This window comes from Zea mays, chromosome 7 (genome assembly GCF_902167145.1).
Source record: "Zea mays cultivar B73 chromosome 7, Zm-B73-REFERENCE-NAM-5.0, whole genome shotgun sequence".
Classification (NCBI taxonomy): Eukaryota; Viridiplantae; Streptophyta; class Magnoliopsida; order Poales; family Poaceae; genus Zea; species Zea mays.
The window spans coordinates 126,892,420-126,913,028 of NC_050102.1; positions in this window are offsets into that span (position 1 = coordinate 126,892,420).

A 20,609-nucleotide genomic window follows, 5' to 3' on the forward strand; every position below is an offset into this window, starting at 1 on the left:
ACTAGTAGAAAGCCAAGTTTTAGCATTACCCAAGTTATTAACCCGATGTACCCTTTCCAAACGGAAAGAATACCACTTACCAGCACCATAGTCATAACCAAAACCATCAATCTCATAACCACCTGTACCACAATGTCTCTGATCAAGTACCACTAATCACTGGAGCTCCCTTGGCCGCTCATAACCGCGAGCACGGCTGATATATCAGTTTCATAACACTCTGCAGAGGTTGTGCACTTTACCCACAAGCCGTGATTCCCTCTTGCCTCGGGCCGATCAAACCCTTAAACACTACCAAGGTGAATAGGCAGGGTTTCACTACGTAGCCTTTACAAAGATTCCCCGGGGCTGTAGCCACCCGTTAGGTTTCCTAAATGCACCGCACTCCTCCCCAAGGGGCGAACCCAAACTTGGCAGAGCGAGCCGCATACACCGAGCCCCATTGACGGCACGACGGCTAAGTGAACTACACCCCGGATCCTCTAATTATTCAGCTAAGGGCACCCCATTCCACCCTCATGGTTGCACTGTTTTCCCGGGCGGTCATCCATAGAACAGGTCCTTACGGAGAGGCACTCGAGAAACCGCTCGAGCCCCCTTGAAAACCACAAGTATAATCATAAAGAAGAACGGGAAAACAGCGTATCATAGATAATCACATCATGTTCATTGATTAGAGTTGAGCAATAGCATCAGACTAAGTAGTAATAATCCGACCCAAATAGGTAAACAAGGACATGGATAACAAAAGCTAGTCAATCCTTAGGTATAAATGTGTAATGCGGGAGGTGAATTAAAGAATGAATAGGACATAGATAGGTCAAAGGACACTTGCCTCCACCAAACGACTGCTGCTCAGGGGCTTCTCCTGCGAGTTCCTCGGGCTCTTCGACCGGATCGTTCTCTATGCGATTGCAAGCATACATACATTCATCCATTCAAATTGGGAAACAAACAGTACATCATACAAGATAACAAATAAAGCGAATATGCATCAAGTATGACATTCGATAACGCATTTGTTATGGTTAGAAAGAAACGGGAAAGGTCTCGCAGGGGGGTTAAATCTTATGCACTAATGACACAATTGTTTTTTAACAAAATAATTCTGTTATATATATTTATATATACTGATGGAAACCTAATCACTTTTAGTTGATCAACATTGCACAGGGTAAACAATTAACTACGTGAATCAATAACATAACGGAATTTTAAATTAAACTTCCTATTTTCCCATAGCATGAACAGTGATTAGCCTACTTAAAATACAGTAATTATGATCACAGAAAGTAAATAAAATAAAAATAAAAAAATAAAAAAAACAGAAAGGGGGGGGGGCGGTTGAACCGGCCCTAGGGCGGTTGAACCGGCCCTAGGCGGGGCGCGGGCGCGGGCGCGGCCGGGGCTGGCCGGGCGGCTGAGCCGCTGAGCCGGCCGGTTGAACCGGCGGCCAGGCGGGCGCGGGGGGGGGGGGGGGGGGGGTCGGGCTGGGCGGCCGAGCGGGCGGCCACAGGCTGGCCGGGGGGCCAGGCGCGCGGGCTGGGGGGCGGCCGGGAGCCGGCTGGGCGCGGCCGAGGGCCGGCCAGCGGCCACGGCGGGGCGGGGGGGACGGCCGGCGCGGACAGGGGGCGGCCGGGCCTTGGCCGGGCAGGGAGGGGGAGGGGAGGGGAGAGAGGGAGGAGGGAGAGAGGGAGGAGGGGGGGCTCACCGGTGTCGGGGATCGACGGCGAGGGGCGGCCGGCGGCAGGGGGCGGCGCGGCGACCTAGGGCAGGGGGCGGGTAGGGGGTAGGGGCGGCGGCTTAGGTGGGGAGGGAGAAAATGAGGGGGGAGAGGGAGAGGGTTAGGGAATAAGGGAAAGAGGGGGGGGCGGCTGGGCCAATTGGGCCCAAGGGGGGGCGCCAGGGGGCGGCTGGGCCTTCCAGGCCCAAGAGGGGGGGCGCGCAGGGGCCTGGACCGGCCGGGGTCGGCCCACGGCGCGGGAGAGAGAGAAAAAGAGGAGAGAAAAAGAGAGGGAGAAAAAAGAAAGAAAAGATCTTCTCCACATTTTCGAAATCCGATCTTTCTACATGAATGCAATTGCGCTTTCAAAGCAATCAAAAGAAATGCAAGGTTCGGCATGGTGCATCAAACAGCATAAAGTATTTAGGGTTTTTCCTACACGGGAGATCCAAACCGAATCCCGCTTAGAACTTTGGAAAAGGTCAAGGTTTAGCGAAGGGAAAAAGAAAAGGAAAAGGTAACGCCCGAATTTTGGCGAGTAAAGAAAAGAAAAAAATTCAACTGCAAAATTCGGGGCGTTACACTCGGCCTGCCCATTCCTGCTCGATGTTTTGCCGGAGCTGCACAAGTTGCCCTGCTTCCTCATCGAGCTTGGCCTGCATCTCGCGGATTTGCTCGAGCTGTGTGTCCTGACCCCCGCAGGGACTGGGACCACAGCTAGCTCCCGCAGGATGTCAACGCGAGGCACAGGCCCAGGGGGATCATCATCCTCCGGCACACCGAGGTGGTTGCCTTCGTCGTGACCCCCTAGATCGACGTGGAAACATTCGCGACTTGGGCCACAACTCTCGTCGTCAAGGCTGTGGCCATCATCGGAGCAATCAGAGAGGCAGTAGTCACATGCGGTCATGAAGTCTCGCATGGCACTAGGATCACGGAGCCCGGAGAAATCCCAACCGGAGTCGGGACCGTTCTCTTCCTCGGAACCCGAAGGCCCGTAGGTTAAGACGGTCGTCAGTCGGTCCCAAGATGACCACATATGGTACCCCGGAAGGTTAGGGTATGCCTTTACAAAAGTGCTCACCGAAGCGGGGTCGCTTGGTGGATCGAAGCTGAATCTAAAAGGCACAGGGTGGAAAACGGACGGTACCTCTTGATTGATGGACGGTGACGAAGTCGCGTCGGGGACGGACTGCACCATTATCTCAGGTACAAGGCTAACGCCCAGCAAACCCTTCGCGAGTGTGCTGGCGTCATCTATCCGCTTGGGGTTGGCATGTTGCGGGGAAACGACATCCGTCATTGTCTCAGGCGCGAGGACAACGCCCGACATGTCCCCCGCTAGGGTGCCGGCGTCGCCGACTCGCTCGACAGTCGACGAGGTGCCGCCTCCTGCATGGCCATGGTTGCCCCGTCTCCTCCTCCTGCGGCGAGGAGAGTGGCGGGACAAACCCGGATGCTGCTGTTCCGCCACGGGGGGAAGACGCCGTCGAGGCCGCCGCCGCCGTCGGGCGAGCTGACGACCGTCATTGTTGCTGTCGCGCTGCGGGGGGAGGAGTACTATGTCGTAGCTGCCGTCGAGGGACATGAACTCGAGACTCCCGAAGCGGAGTACCGTCCCGGGCTGAAGAGGTTGCTGAAGACTACCCATCTGGAACTCAACGGGAAGTTGTTCGTTAACACGCAGCAGGCCCCTACCTGGCGCGCCAACTGTCGGTGTTTCGACCCCGGGGGGTCCCTGGACCGACGAGTAAATTTGTCGCTGCGCGTCCTAGCCCAGATGGGTTGGCGTGAGATGGAACACAAGGGGGGAAAACGCGGCTCGTGTTACCCCACGCCAGGGGGGTGTGCTCGTAGTAGGGGTTACAAGCGTTCACGAGAGAGAGAGAGAGAGAGTGAGCCTGTTCGTCAGCCCGTTCTCCCGCGCGACCTCTTCGCATGAAGGCCTTGAACCTTCCTTTTATAGATGCAAGGAGAGGGTCCAGGTGTACAATGGGGGTGTAGCTATGCGCTAACGTGTCCGGTAGAGAGGTGCCTGAGCCCTGTGTACATGCCAACGTGGCTGTCGGAGAGGTGCTAGAGCCCTGTGTACGCGGTATCGTGGCCGTCGGAGGAGCGCTTGAGCCCTGTAGAAGCACAGCTGTCGGGGCTGCTGGGATCTTGCTGACGTCTCCTTGCTTCCGTAGGGGGCTGAGAACCACCGTCGTCATGGACGCACGCGGGGATCCATCATTACTTGTTACCGGGGCGAGCCTAGATGGGACGCCGGTCTTGTTCCCCCGTAGCCTGAGCTAGCTAGGGGTAGGGTAATGATGTATCCCCCGTGGCGCGGTCGGTCCATGCCCAAGGTCGGGCGAGGCGGAGACTCCTCCTGAGGCCGAGGCCGGGGTCGGGCGAGGACGTGATTCCTCCCGAGGTCGAGGTTGAGGCCGAGCCCTGGGGTCGGGCGAGGCGGAGACCACCTTCCGAGGCTGAGGTGGGGGCCGAGCCCTGGGGTCGGGCAAGGCGGAGACCTCCTCCTGAGGCCGAGGCCCAAGGTCGGGCGAGGCGGAGCTTCCTGTTGTGCCTGAGGCTGAACTTGGCTGTTGTCAGCCTCATCCTGGCGGGTGGCACAACAGTCGGAGCGAGGCGAGCGGCGCTGTTTTCCTGTCAGGTCGGTCAGTGGAAGGGTGAAGTGACTGCGGTCACTTCGACCTTGCCGACTGAGGCACGTGTGTCAGGATAAGGTGTCAGGCGATCCTCGCATTGAATGCGCCTGCAATACGGTCGGTTGGTGAGGCGATTTGGCCAAGGTTGCTTCACAACGAAGCCTGCCCGAGCTGGGCTTCGAGCGAGTCGAGGGTGCGCCCGTTGCTTGAGGAGGCCCTCGGGCGAGGCGTGAATTCGTCTGGGACTACTGTTCCCGCCCGAGGCTGGGCTCGGGCGAGGCGAGATCGCGTCCCTTGAGTAGACGAAGCCTTGACCTGAATCGTGCCCATCAGTCTCTGCAGGTTGTGCTGATGGTGGTTACCAGCCGTGTTTAGGAGTGTTGGGGGTACCCCTAATTACGGTACCCGACAACTCTATTGGGCCCCATTCATCTATTTCAAAACAATTGCATAATGTAGCCATATAAAGCTGCAGACCACCAAATAAAGTTGTGTAGAAAATAAACAAAATAGCACTTCCAAATCTGCAATCATTGACAAAAGCTCCTTATATGTATTTATATAGGAGGAGGTATATTTAGTTTCCACACCTTGGCAGTGTCAATTAGTTTAGAAACATGTGCAAAGTAACTTCAAGAGAATTTATGCCAATAACTAAGCAGATGGGCACAAAATGTTTCGTTTTACACAATAGCATTAGTGGACATGTCCATGGAATTGAATAGAACATGAGTGATGGGTTATACATTTTTCAATTAGGAACTATTGAGGGGAAAATTAGAAGTTGTATGATTTTTTGAAGATTAGGGAGAAGAAGCATCGTACAATATGTTTATTGGTATAACATACCTGTCTTCAGATAGAAGTTGTAGGCTGTAAACTTGAGTCTTGTGAGTGACTGCGAAAAAGAAGTAATGAAAAATCGAGATGTGTAATATGTAGGTTAAGGAGCAACACAAATCATTAAGTGACCTTTTGATAAATAATTATAAACAGATTTAGTTATGGTGTATGCAGGTTGAGAAGGAGCAAGAATTTTATAAAATATGCATGAACCATATATATATATGTTAATCTAACATTATTCAGTTGTTATGATTATGGAAGTCCATCAATATGGAAGAAGAGCATGTTGTAGCGGAAACATACATGTTTTGTGATAGAAGGTGCAGAACGTCAAAGTAAGTTGTTGACATTCAAAAAGTAGTAAGTAGAAAAAATCACAGTTTTCAGGTGATCTGTCTATAAATAAATATGCATGAAGAGCCATATTGTAAAGTTGTTCATGAATTCTAAGTTAAGTTGGCAGCATTCGTGACATATATAGTAAGTAGATGTTGATGGTTCGTAATAACAGTAAGTGACCATGTGGTAAAAAGTGAGAAAACGAAATGGAAGTTTATGTATGCAGGGTGAACAAGATTGAGGATAGTAGCAATTGGTGACTTGAAACTGTGGAAAACTGGAAGTGCATATTTTGTTGAGGAAGAACAGTAACAATTAGTGACTTGAAATTTGAAAACAGGAAGTGTGTGTTTTAAAGAGGAATAAGTGAGACAACAATATAAAATTGATGATGTGTAGATTCATAAATACGCATAAAAAACATAATACAAAGTTGTACTTGTATGAACCTAAACACATTTTAGAAATTCCCCATATATTTACAGTGGTTGTTAAAGGATTTGTATGAGGAATTCTAAATTATCTTTACAATATTCGTAACCTGAATAGAAGGTACATAGAAGAAAAAAATATGTCGATTAAGGAAGGATATGCCGATCATAACTATTTTAATAAAAGTATTCACATTTCATAAAGGATGTGGTTACATCATTGTGAACTGAACAGGTATGCATAGCCAGCAAGTTCAATGGGATATGAGTGTCAGTTTTTTCTTAATTGGGAAGGCAGTGTACCTGTTGTGAATAGACTTTGCAGGTTTTCCAAATCAGCTATCGACTTTCCTGGATACACAAAATTAGGTTTGGCATATGCAAGTTGAGGAGTGAGAATATTAGAAAATATACATCAATGGTATATGTATACATGTTGTGTATGGGAGAAACCATATACTTTTTCGATGGAATGTAGCAGTTTGTCCAAATCAGATATTAATGATATATGTATATAGCTACAGAAAAAGAAAAGTAATATGTGGAGTACATGTCCACAAATGGGGAGGCAACAACTACAACGCCTTCGTCACCGGCTTCTTCTATGTGTGGGTGCATGGTCATGCCACCGCCGCTGCAAGCACGCGGGCGCACTTCACTCCATAGCCCACGCGCCTCCATGGATACACGAGGCTAGCGAAAACACCGCTCACCATTTTTTCTGTGCAAGCACATGCCCACGAATGGGGAGGTCGCGCTTGCAACACCTTCATCATAGACTTTCTATGCTATTTATAATATTTGAAATTTGTATTTATAATGCTTTATTTCCCAAATATTCATACCAACAATTCTTACTGGCGAGAAATATGAGTAAGAAAAAAGAGACAAGCAGTAAGGACATTTATCTTATCATAACTATCTATTGGCTTCAGGATTAGAACACCATCACCTAGTAGTTAGCCATCTAATTCACCTAGATGCTATGGAAACCATATATGGGTTTTAGGTACATCATACATGAACATCTAATCACGAAATCCTAAAGTTGACAGGGGTATGAGTTGACTGCACTTTGGATAGTAGACATTTAATATTTAAAATACAATTAAATACACTATAGTTCAGATTTTCACAAGAGATGCATCTGCTAGAGACTAAAATTTTTTTAGTGTGCTAAACTAAAGATCACTTGGCACATACCACTTTGTCACGCTCTTAGTGAAATGGATTGGCTTGTTTGCTGCGATAGACTGTGGGTCTACACTTGCTATCGTGAGAGTGTACATGTCCGAGAATCTTGGTAATTTAGAAGAAATAGTGAGGCCATTGCTGCTGAAAGAACCCTGAGAGAAAACCCACAAGTTAGCAAAGCTATAGACACCAAATTGTTAATAAGTACTGAATCAAACCAGAACAGACATCTCAGAACTGTCAATAATAATTCTCCTTAATTCAAACAAGATCACGTCAATATCTAATCAGTGAGGCATTCAACACCACATCAAGGGGACGTGATCACCAAAAAGAATTGTCGGGCAAATAACAAGGCCTGCTTTTGAAACATATGCTTTACTGACCACAAGGATTGAATATCAAAGTACATTTGAAATCAATGCAGATTTGGTCCCTTGGGAGGCTGGCACGCTCATTAGCTAAAATATCATTTTTGCAATGTTCCAATTAACAGAAATAGATCTGTTACATTATATGAACTTAGGAACTAACAAAGTCATCTTTGTGCCATATAAAATTTTGGACCATAACTACAAGATCACACAATCACCGATTAAGTAACCCAAATGTAGGATATATACAGAGCAAGAGTACATCTACTTTAATGGCCTTGGTCCTCCATAAGATAGATTTCAGAGCCTACATGATCTTGTCTAATAAACAAATCTAGGCACATTCTAAATTTTATTTATTGTAAGAACATTTACACAGTAGTACTTCATAATATCGTCTTGAGTAATACTCATAAATGTGCAAATTTATCACTTAATAAGTGAAATGGTTAGCATTGACAATAACGAATACAAAAACGTCAGTTGCATAGTCAGCTCATTATTTCACTTTTAAGAAAATAAGCAAAATACTGCAACTCATCTACATCTAACATAGAACTGGAAATGTGACAGGTGTATGCTTACTGATGTGAGAAAGAGCTTACAGTGTTAAAGAAACATATTGCGACTTCATCATAAGATCAACCAATAATTTGTGTCTTCAGATACTCTGTGATGCAGTTAAAAATGGTATGGAAATGTGTCTCCTGCTTTTCATTGCCCTGAAAAGAAATTTTACATTGTTATTTAATAGCAAAAATCTAGAACAAACTTAATGATGCAACTTCACATGTCTTAATTTCCCAATAGAGACATAAAAAATTGATACCCAGATAAAAAGAGACATAAAAATGGTACCTAGATTGTCGAATTAAGTGGCTAGAGTACTTGTGCCTCACCTGGGTGGTGGCAGGGTGAACATTTTGGGCGAGGCGTCGACAAGGTAGACAACAATCTCCTTGTTCGCCTCCCTCTCCTGGTTCCCGAGAAAGCAATCTAGCACCCGCGAAAAATGTGGTGTCGCGGCATGGTCAAATAATCAAATTAGTTTTTTTTCAAAACACTGATCCGATAGAAGGAGAATAGGGAGAGAGAACGCAGCTAAGAGCCGGTACGAACCTAGACACTGTCTTCGTCTTCATCGCTGTCGTCGCGGAAGATCCCCTCTAGGTCCAGGTCCATGGCGCCGAGGTCGGGAACTGGAAGTCTGGAAGGTTCTAGAAATTATCAAGGGTTTAAGGCAGGTCCATGGCGACGCTAGGATGAACACATCTTGTTAGAAGGCGGCACATCGGCGAGGACGCCTTCCTAGGAAAGGGGGGGTACCACATCCGTTGCAAGATAATAACAAATTGATAAGTACTTCGCTTAAGATTGAAAACAATCAAAATCAAAAACAAATTATCTGTACATAGCTCACCCGAGATCTTAAAAAAGAAGACGAATTATGTGTACATAGCTCTTAAGAGTAGTAAAGATTCCAATTATCTAAGAATACCCGATTCCTCTACCTATCTTCTTCTTCCCCAAGCTTCTCTCTCCCTGCCTCCCTGGTAGCTAACAAGGGCTGGTGCACATGTGGTCGGGCGCGTTCGCGGGCAGCATCCCGTGGTTCACGATGATGATCCTGCACAAGAAATCCTCCCTGCTCATGAAGGTCGACGACACCCTGTCCATGTTCCACACCCACGCCGTCGCGGGCGTGCTCGGGGGGCGTCCTCACAGGCCTCCTCGCCACCCCGGAGCTCTGCGCCCTCGACTCCCTCGTCCCGGGCGCGCGCGGCGTCTTCTACGGCGGCGGCATCGCGCAGATGGGCAAGCAGCTCGGTGGCGCGCTATTCGTCACCGTCTGGATGGGCAAGCAGCTCGGTGCCACGCGCTCGACACAACCACACGCCCACATCGGGCGCAGATCTGGAATCTTGGGCGGGGTACGGGACTCGAGGGGAGGGGGCTCGACGGCGATCTCGTCTTGGAGAGGACGGCTGCAAACGGTCTCGTCAGGGGGTTTCTCGGCGGCGATCTCGACCGTGGGCGACCGAGAATCACGTGGGGGAGCGGGGGCACGACGGGGGTGTGGACGACGGGTGCGAGCGGTTTAGGCGTGGACCCATCGTCTAGGGCGGCACTGACCATAGCGATGAAGGAGGCACAAATGGCGGTGTGGGGAGGAGGTTGGAAGATGGGCGACGGAGATGGCGTTCGTCTCGATTGTGTGAGAGGGAGAGCACGGGACCGGGCGATGGTGGCAGGCGGGGGCACGAGGAGTGCGGATCTCCGGGCTTGGACCGCGCTGGTGACGCTGCGGCCTGCGGGGATGGGGCAGGCGCGGCTCGCCCGCGACGAGATTGGCGGGGGTGGTGGAGGGCGGAGCCGCGTGGTGAAGCAAGTGTGGACGTCCTACTTACACTCTTAAAGAGTAGTAAAGATTACAAACTATTATATATGTCTATTATAAGTGATTTAGCATTATTATATTGATATATCGGTTTAATTCAACCACTTCTATATGCACATATATATTATGACATATATTTTGGGATTAAATGAGACATAAAAATAACTAAAATCTTGACAAATGGTAACACCGCATGTTATGTGCAGCACTACGTTACAGGGCAGGCAGTCACACACAGCTGGCGGAACAATCACACCTACCCCAACGCCAACCCGAGTCGTACGTGCATGTCGCGCGTCAACGCTCAACGGATGTAGTAGTGCGAGTTGCACCGCAGCACGGCGCCGGCCACCGCGGCCGGCACGACCGCTGCTGGTGCAGGTCTCCCCGCGTGCACCAACGTCTCCCCGGTCCCGGTCTCGACCACCCTCCTTGCCTTCGCGGGCTCCGCTGCCGCGGCGTCGGCGATGAGGCCCTTCATCATGTCCGCGTAGTAGTTCCTGAGGCGCGCGAGCAGACGCCGGGACCGCAGCAGCAGCGCCCGCAGCCGGAGCCGCGGCAGGACGATCCTCCCGAGGGCGAACGTCCTGCCGCCGCGCCGCAGGGCGGCGCCGTCGCACGCGTCGCCGAGGCGCGCCACGGCCATCCGCCTCCTCCTCCTCTGCCGGCCGGACACGCGGAACAGCATGACGCCTCTGTGGCCTCAGGGAGAAAATGGTCAGAGAGGGAACGAACGATCGATCAGTGGCTGCCGCGCGGCCGCGCCTGCATGCTGCTTGAGGCCGAATGCAGAATGCAGAATGCAGATACGGATGAGGATTTGCCACTCGCTGTGCAAGGCGGGCCCGATAAAACAGGCAGGTTCACCAACCGTGTGGCGGTTCGACGGCCACTCGCGTCGTTCTGACCGACCTGGAATTCTACCAGCGTATGCAGCTGATTCAATTAAGGGCTTGTTCGGTTAGCTCTCAATCCATGTGGATTAAGTGGGATTGGATGGGTTTGAATCCCAAACAAGTCAAATTTCTTAAGAATTTTTTCCAATCCCATCCAATCCATGTGTATTGTGAATAAACGAACAAGGCCTAATCGGCGGCAGGCAACTACTCGCCCTATTAAGGGGGTGTTTGGTTACCCCAAACTAAAATTTAGCCACTATCATATCGAATGTCATATCGAATGTTTGAACCTCCGTTCCGGGTATTAAATATAGTCGGATTATAAAACTAATTTCTCAGCCGAAGATTAAAAGACGAGACGAATCTAGTCCAGTTGGTTGGATCTATATTTCATACTCCTATTTAAAAGTCAAATGCTTGATGTGACCCGGACTAAACTTTAGTCCCTACAACCAAACATCCCCGAAAACTCAGACAAATTCCTGGCATGCGTCATAGGAATTAGCAACTGGGAAGAGCAGGTACGGGAACATGTTTTCAAACTGAACAAAACATATAATATATACTCTATGGTTGGAGGCTTGCATTGGAGCTCATGCAGATGTATTCTCTCACAAGATACTCCATTTCCGAGGCTCGACCTCTCAAGAAAATATGCCTGTCACTCTCCGGACCATTCCAACCCCATATGTCAGGGAACGGTTGTTTTGGGTCTGGCTGATATCATGAGCATGTCAGCTGTGGCGACACCAACACTCTAGTCTGGCTGGCACTGGCTGATATCATGACCATTAGAGCAGCTTTTACGGCATGGTGCAGAAGGCAACTGAAAGCATTACCAGCGGCGAGCCGGCGACCAGCTCACGCCTCCACCACCTACGTCAATCAGTGTCGACGACGCGTCATGGGGTGCACTGCTCACACTCACACAACAACAGTTGAGAGGCCACACGACGATAGCGCTGGGATGCATAATGGAGCAATGGTGATCAACCACTGTGTATAGGTATAGGACCAAATGTGCGTCTGTCTGTGCCACCATGCATGTCTTTGAAACCAGGAACACTGAGCTCAATCCCTGCTTAGAGAGAACTCGTTTAACATGATGGTAGAGAACTTACATGACACATATACGATAACATGATGTTTTGGATAAATGTAGGCTTAGACCAATTAATATTCAATAATAGTCAATGCTAATGACTCACTTTAAATGCTATGGTGTATTAATAAATTAGCATCGCATTTAAAGTTCAAGGGACAAATCAATCAACTTAAATTGGTGAATCTATTGATAAGTTGAGAAAATGATCCGTCGGCCGTGCCGTGGTAGATCGGACCTTCGTTCGAATATTCCTTTCAAATGGTTGCACATTTTGCTTGAAGGGATGACTGTCTCTATCCTCTTTAGGCGGGTAACGGACGTCAGTTACTATCATCGGTTTCAAGCTCTAATGCGACCGTTTCTGTCAATTGTCCACCTCACTCCATCGATTGCCTATAAGAATGGAGAGGGAGGACTCTTTCAGGTACACGCGAATTGCAAACAACACATCCCCATCCCATCTTCTGCGAGCACAGAGAGAGTGGGATAGCAGACCTCCGAAATCAGCGTCTGCAGAGATACGCTTGCACGGGTGTGCGGGCGATATCAGGTTTTTGGGAGCGTATTCGCGACTGCTCGCATTATCCGTTCGTCCAGCGCTGCTTCGTCTACATCATGTTCTTCGTCGTCTTTCCCGGGCGACGCGTGCTGCTGATCTTCTTTCGGCGACCGTTCGAGTGACTGCACGACGTACATCTTCCTGCATCGACTTTTGTCGGGACCATAATTAGGGGTACCCTCAAGACTCCTAAATCTCAGCTGGTAACCCCCATCAGCACAAAGCTGCAAAGGCCTGATGGGTGCGATTAAGTCAAGGATCGGTCCATTCGAGGGACGCGATCACGCCTCACCCGAGCCCAGCCTCGGGCAAGGGCAGCCGACCCCGGAGGATCTACGTCTCGCCCGAGGACCCCCTCCAGCAGCGGACACACCTTCGGCTCGCCCGAGGCCCAGTCTTCACCAAGAAGCAACCTTGGCCAAATCGCCACACCAACCGACCAAATCGCAGGGGCATTTAATGCAAAGGTGGCCTGACACCTTTATCCTGACGCACGCCCTCCAGTCGACAGAGCCGAAGTGACCGCAGTCACTTCGCCGCTCCACTGACCGGTCTGACAAGAGGACAGCGTCGCCTGCGTCGCTCCGACTGCTGAGCCACTCGACAGAGTGAGGCTGACAACAGCCAAGTCCAGCCCTAGGTGCCATGGGAAACTCCGCTCCGCCCGACCCCAGGGCTCGGACTCGGGCTCAGCACCGGAAGACGACGAACTCCGCTCCGCCCGACCCCAGGGCTCGGACTCGGGCTCAGCCCCAGAAGACGACGAACTCCGCTCCGCCCGACCCCAGGGCTCGGACTCGGGCTCGGCCCCGGAAGACGACGAACTCCGCTCCGCCTGACCCCAGGGCTCGGACTCGGGCTCAGCCCCGGAAGACGACGAACTCCGCTCCGCCCGACCCCAGGGCTCGGACTCGGGCTCGGCCCCGGAAGACGACGAACTCCGCTCCGCCCGACCCCAGGGCTCGGACTCGGGCTCGGCCCCGGAAGACGACGAACTCCGCTCCGCCCGACCCCAGGGCTCGGACTCGGGCTCGGCCCCGGAAGACGATGAACTCCGCTCCGCCCGACCCTAGGGCTCGGACTCGGGCTCGGCCCCAGAAGACGACGAACTCCGCTTCGCCCGACCCCAGGGCTCGGACTCAGGCTCAGCCCCGAAGGACGACGAACTCCGCTTCGCCCGACCCCAGGGCTCGGACTTAGCCCTGGCCTCAGCCGACAGTCTCTGCCTTGTCCGACCCGGGGGCTCGGACTCGACCTCGACCTTGGAAGACAGACTCGACCTCGACCTCGGAGGAGCCTCCACCTCGCCCAACCTAGGGCGCGGACCGACCACGTCAACAGGAGGCGCCATCATTACCCTACCCCGAGCTGACTCAGGCTACGGGGAACAAGACCGGCGTCCCATCTGGCTCGCTCCACTATACGAGTAATGATGGCGCCCCGCACGCTCCATGACGACGGCGGCTCTCAGCCCCCCTTACGGAAGCAAGAGGACGTCAGCAAGGACTTGACAGCCCCGACAGCTGTCCTTCCGCCAGGCTCCAGCGCTCCTCCGACGGCCACGACACCACACGAACTGGGTGCCAAAACCTCTCCGGCTGCCACGATGGCATGTACTTAGGGCGCTAGCTCTCCTCCGCTAGACACGTTAGCACACTGCTACTCCCCCATTGTACACCTGGATCCTCTCCTTACGCCTATAAAAGGGAGGTCCAGGGCCCTCTTACAGAGGGTTGGCCACGCGGGGAAGGACGGGACGGCGCTCGCGCAAGGCCGCTCGCTCCCTCCCGCGTGGACGCTTGTAACCCCCTACTGCAAGCGCACCCGACCTGGGCGCGGGGCTAACACGAAGGCCGCGGGTTCCACCTCCCACGCCTGTCTCCCTCCGGCTGCTTTACCCCCCCTTCACGTTCCGCCTCGCGCCGACCCATCTGGGCTGGGGCACGCGGCGATAATTTACTCGTCGGTCCAGGGACCCCCCGGGTTTCAAAACGCCGACAGTTGGCGCGCTAGGTAGGGGCCTGCTGCGTGTTGACGAACAGCTTCCCGTCAAGCTCCAGATGGGCAGTCTCCAGCAACCTCTCCAGCCCGGGACGGTGCTCCGTTTCGGGAGTCTTGAGTTCATGTCCCTCGACGGCAGCTACGACATGATACTCCTTCCCCTACCGCGCGACAGCGACAATGGCGGTCGACAACCCGCCCGCCGGCGGGGAAATCGACGACGCCTTCCCCACGTGGTGGAAGGACGACATTCGGGCTTGTCCCGTCCCCTCCCCCGCTGACGGAGGAGGAGGCGGGGCAACCAAGGCCAAGCAGGAGGCGGCACCTCGTTGGCTGTCGAGCGAGTCGACGGAGCCGGCGCCCCAACAGAGAGCGCGTCGGGCATCGGCCTCGCGTCTAAGACGAAGACGAGCGCCGTCTCCCTGCAACACACCAACCTCAAGCAAACGGACGACGCCAGCATGCTCACGAAGGACTTGCTAGGCGTCACCCTCGTACCTGAGACGACGGTGCAGTCAGTCCCTGACGTGACTTCGTCACCGCCCGTCGACCAAAAGGTACCGACCGATTCCCATCTCGCGCCTTTTGGATTCGGCCTCGACCCGCCAAGCAACTCCGCTTCGGTGGACATTCTCATAGAGGCGAGTCCAAACCCTCTGGGGTATCGTGTGCGGTCACCCTGGGACCGGCTGACGGCCGTCTCGACCTACGGGCCCTCGGGGTCCGAGGAAGATGGCGAGCCCGACCTCTGTTGGGATTTCTCCGGACTTGGTAACCCCAATGTCGTGCGGGACTTCATGACCGCATGCGACTACTGCCTTTCCGACTGTTCCGATGGTAGCCGCAGCCTCGGCGACGAGGACTGCGGTCCAAGTCGCGAATGTTTCCACGTCGATCTAGGGGGTCCCAGCGAAGGCAACCATCTTGGTATACCGGAGAACGGTGATCCCCCTAGGCCCGTGCCTGGCGTTGACATCCTTCAGGAGCTAGTTGTGGTCCCCGTCCCGGTGGGGGTCATGACCCACAGCTCGAGCAAATCCGCGAGATGCAGGCCAGGCTCGATGAGGGAGCAGGAACGCTTGAGCCGATCCGCCGGGACATCGGGCAGGAATGGGCGGGCCAACCTCCGGCCGGAGAAGCGCGTCATCTCCCCCAGGGCATCCAGCACCGCATCACCGACGACGTCAGGGTAAGGCCGCCACTGGTTTCCAGTGGAGTCGGCCAGAACCTGGCTGCAGCGGCAATACTTCTCCGCGCGATGCCGGAGCCATCAACCACCGAGAGGCGGCGTATCCAGGGAGAGCTCAAGAATCTCCTGGAGGACGCCGCGGTCCGACGGGTCGAAAGCTCTGCCTCCCGAAGGCAGGGGTACCCCTCGGAACATCGCGCCGCGACTTCCCGATTCATGCGGGAAGCCTCGGTCCACACCGGGCGCACGCGCAACACAGCACCTGCGGCCCCAGGTCGCCTCGGCAACGAGCACCATCACCACAGCCATCGGGCCTACCTCGACGAGAGGGTGCGCCGAGGCTACCACCCCAGGCGTGGGGGACGCTACAATAGCGGGGAGGATCGGAGTCCTTCGCCCGAACCACCTGGTCTGCAGGCTTTCAGCCGCGCCATACGACGAGCGCCGTTCCCGACCCGGTTCCGAACCCCGACTACTATCACAAAGTACTCGAGGGAGACGAGACCGGAACTATGGCTCGCGGACTATCGGTTGGCCTGCCAACTGGGTGGAACAGACGATGATAATCTCATCATCCGCAACCTCCCCCTGTTCCTCTCCGACACCGCTCGAGCCTGGCTGGAGCACCTGCCTCCGGGGCAGATCTCCAACTGGGACGACCTGGTCCAAGCCTTCGCCAGCAATTTCCAAGGCACGTACGTGTGCCCTGGAAACTCCTGGGATCTCCGAAGCTGCCGCCAGTAGCCGGGAGAGTCTCTCCGGGACTACATCCGGCGATTCTCGAAGCAGCACACCGAGCTACCCAACGTCACCGATTCAGATGTCATCGGCGCGTTCCTCGCCGGCACCACCTGTCGCGACCTGGTGAGCAAGCTGGGTCGCAAGACCCCCACCAGGGCGAGCGAGCTGATGAACATCGCCACCAAGTTCGCCTCTGGCCAGGAGGCGGTTGAGGCCATCTTCCGGAAGGACAAGCAGCCCCAAGGTCGCCCACCGAAAGATGTTCCCAAGGCGTCAACTCAGTGCGGCACCAAGAATAAGGGCAAGAAGAAGTCGCAAGCGAAACGCGGCGCCGCCGACGCGGACCTTGTCGCCGCCGTCGAGTACAAGAACCCTCGGAAACCTCCTGGAGGTGCCAACCTCTTCGACAAGATGCTCAAGCAGCTGTGCCCCTATCATCAGGGGCCCGTCAAGCACACCCTTGAGGAGTGTGCCATGCTTCTATGCCACTTTCACAAGGTCGGGCCACCCGCGGAGGGTGGCAAGGCTCTCGACGACGCTAAGAAGGAAGATCACAAGGCAGGAGAGTTCCCCGAGGTCCGCGACTGCTTCATGATCTACGGTGGGCAAGTGGCAAACGCCTCGGCTCGGCACCGCAAGCAAGAGTGTCGGGAGGTCTACTCGGTAAAGGTGGCGGTGCCAGTCTACCTAGACTGGTCCGACAAGCCCATCACCTTCGACCGGGCCGACCATCCCGACCATGTGCCGAGCCCGGGGAAATACCCGCTCGTTGTCGACCCCATCATCGGCAACGTCAGGCTCACCAAGGTCCTCATGGACGGAGGCAGCAGCCTCAACATCATCTACGCCGAGACCCTCAGGCTCCTGCGGATCGATCTGTCCTCGGTCCGGGTGGGCGCTGCGCCTTTCCACGGGATCATCCCCGGGAAGCGCGTCCAACCCCTCGGACAACTCGATCTACCCGTCTGCTTTGGGACGCCCTCCAACTTTCGAAGGGAGACCCTCACGTTCGAAGTGGTCGGGTTTCGAGGAACCTACCGCGCAGTGCTGGGGAGGCCATGCTACGCCAAGTTCATGGCCGTCCCCAACTACACCTACTGAGAGCACCTAGAGGGGGGTGAATAGGTGATCCTATAAAACTTAAACTTATAGCCAAAAAACTTTGATTAAGCGTTAGCACAGTTAATGCCAAGTGGCTAGAGAGAAGGTCTTGCACAATACGATAATCACAAAGAATTCAACACAGAGAAGACACAGTGATTTATCCCGTGGTTCGGCCAAGTACAAAACTTGCCTATTCCACGTTGTGGCGTCCCAACGGATGAGAGTTGCACTCAACTCCTCTCAAGTGATCCAATGATCAACTTGAATACCACAGTGTTATGCTTTTCTTTTCTTATCCCGTTCGCGAGGAATCTCCACAACTTGGAGCCTCTCACCCTTACACTTTTGATGTTCACAAAGAATCACGGAGTAAGGAAGGGAAGCAACACACACAAATCCACAGCAAAATGCGCACACACACGGCCAAGAATCGAGCTCAAAAGACTATCTCAAAGTTCTCACTAGAACGGAGCTCAAATCACTGAGAATGACAAACGAATGCGCAAAGACTGAGTGTGGATGATCAAGATTGCTCTAAGGTTGCTTGGTTTCCTCCTCCATGCGCCTAGGGGTCCCTTTTATAGCCCCAAGGCAGCTAGGAGCCGTTGAGAACAAATCTGGAAGGCCATCCTTGCCTTCTGTCGTCGGGCGCACCGGACAGTCCGGTGCACACCGGACACTGTCCGGTGCCCGATTTCCTTCCTTAAATGACGAAGCCGACCGTTGCAGATGCGGGAGCCATTGGCGCACCGGACATGTCCGGTGTACACCGGACAGTCCGGTGCCCCCTCCCGACCGTTGGCCCGGCCACGTGTCGCGCACAGATTCCGCGGCCGACCGTTGGCCCGGCCGACCGTTGGCTCACCGGACAGTCCGGTGCACACCGGACAGTCCGGTGAATTATAGCCATGTGTCGTCGGTAAATTCCCGAGAGCAGCCAGTTCGCCCGAGGCAGCCTGGCGCACCGGACACTGTCCGGTGCACCACCGGACAGTCCGGTGCCCCAGACCGAAACAGCCTCTTGGCTGTACACAGCCAACTCTTCTCTTTTCTTCTTCTTTCTGTTTCTGATACTTAGACAAGTATATTAGTATACAAAACCAATGTACTAAGACCTAGAAACATACCTTTGCTCTTGATTTGCACTTTGTCCATTCATGGGCATAGATTCTCATTTAAGCACTTGTGTTGACACTCAATCACCAAAATACTTAGAAATGGCCCAAGGGCACATTTCCCTTTCAATCTCCCCCTTTTTGGTGATTTATGCCAACACAACATAAAGCGACTAGAACAAGTGCAATATCACTTCAAATAAAACTCAAATTTATTTTGATTCAATTTTGGCATATATGGATCATCCTTTGCCACCACTTGGTTTGTTTTTGCAAATCAAACTCAAATCTCTATCTCTAAGTCAAACACACATGTTGAAGCATAAATAGAGTTATTCCAAAAGAGATTGATCAAAGATTTCAAAAACTCCCCCTATTTCCCATACTCAACACTTCTCCCCACAAGAGGCCAACTTTTGACAAAAGAGACAATGCAAGAGTTTTGACAAACCAAGAGCTCTATCCTACTGTTTTCAAAGTTTCTCAAGTGGTAGTTGATCCATTTATTGCTTTGGCCTTTATTTTCTCCCCCTTTGGCATCAAGCACCAAAACGGGATCAATCTTGGCCCTTTAACCCCAGTGCCTCACCAAAATCTTCAATTAAGAGCAAATGGCAATAAGAGTTCATGAGATGAACTTGGAATAAGTTACCCTCTCATCGGAGTGCAGTGGAAGTCTTTCATGGTCCAAGTCCACCTTTTCCCTTTCAATCCTCCTTCGAGACTAAATCATCAAACTCAAGCACATGGTTAGTCTCAAAGGGTCAAGTTGTAACACATCTCCCCCTAAACATGTGCATCAATTTGCAACGGACTTGTGAGGTCCAGGGAGTGTTTGTACAACTTGAGCACCACAATAAGCAACAAAATGCAGAAGGAACATGATCAAAGGCATAAACACAAGTATGCTATAAATCAATCCAAGTTCCGCGAATCTAAGACATTTAGCTCACTACGCAACCTGCAAAAGGTCTTCTCATCTAGAGGCTTGGTAAAGATATCGGCTAGCTGGTTCTCGGTGCTAACATGAAACACTTCGATATCTCCCTTTTGCTGGTGGTCTCTCAAAAAGTGATGCCGGATGTCTATGTGCTTTGTGCGGCTGTGCTCAACAGGATTTTCCGCCATGCAGATAGCACTCTCATTATCACATAGGAGCGGGACTTTGCTCAGATTGTAGCCAAAGTCCCGGAGGGTTTGCCTCATCCAAAGCAGTTGCGCGCAACACTGTCCTGCGGCAACGTACTCGGCCTCAGCGGTGGATAGGGCAACGGAAGTTTGTTTCTTAGAGTTCCATGACACCAGGGACCTTCCTAAGAATTGGCACGTCCCCGATGTACTCTTCCTATCGACCTTACATCCAGCATAGTCGGAGTCTGAGTATCCAACCAAGTCAAAGGTAGACCCCTTTGGATACCAGAGCCCGAAGCAAGGCGTAGCAACCAAATATCTAAGAATTCGCTTCACCGCCACTAAGTGACACTCCTTAGGATCGGATTGAAATCTAGCACACATGCATACGCTGAGCATAATATCCGGTCTACTAGCACATAAATAAAGTAAAGACCCTATCATTGACCGGTATGCCTTTTGATCAACGGACTTACCTCCTTTGTTGAGGTCGGTGTGTCCGTCGGTCCCCATCGGAGTCTTTGCGGGCTTGGCGTCCTTCATCCCAAACCGCTTTAGCAGATCTTGCGTGTACTTCGTTTGAGAGATGAAGGTGCCATCCTTGAGTTGCTTCACTTGGAACCCAAGGAAGTAGTTCAACTCGCCCATCATCGACATCTCGAATTTCTGCGTCATTACCCTGCTAAACTCTTCACAAGACTTTTGGTTAGTAGAACCAAATATTATGTCATCGACATAAATTTGGCACACAAACAAATCACCATCACATGTCTTTGTAAAAAGAGTTGGATCTGCTTTCCCAACCTTGAAAG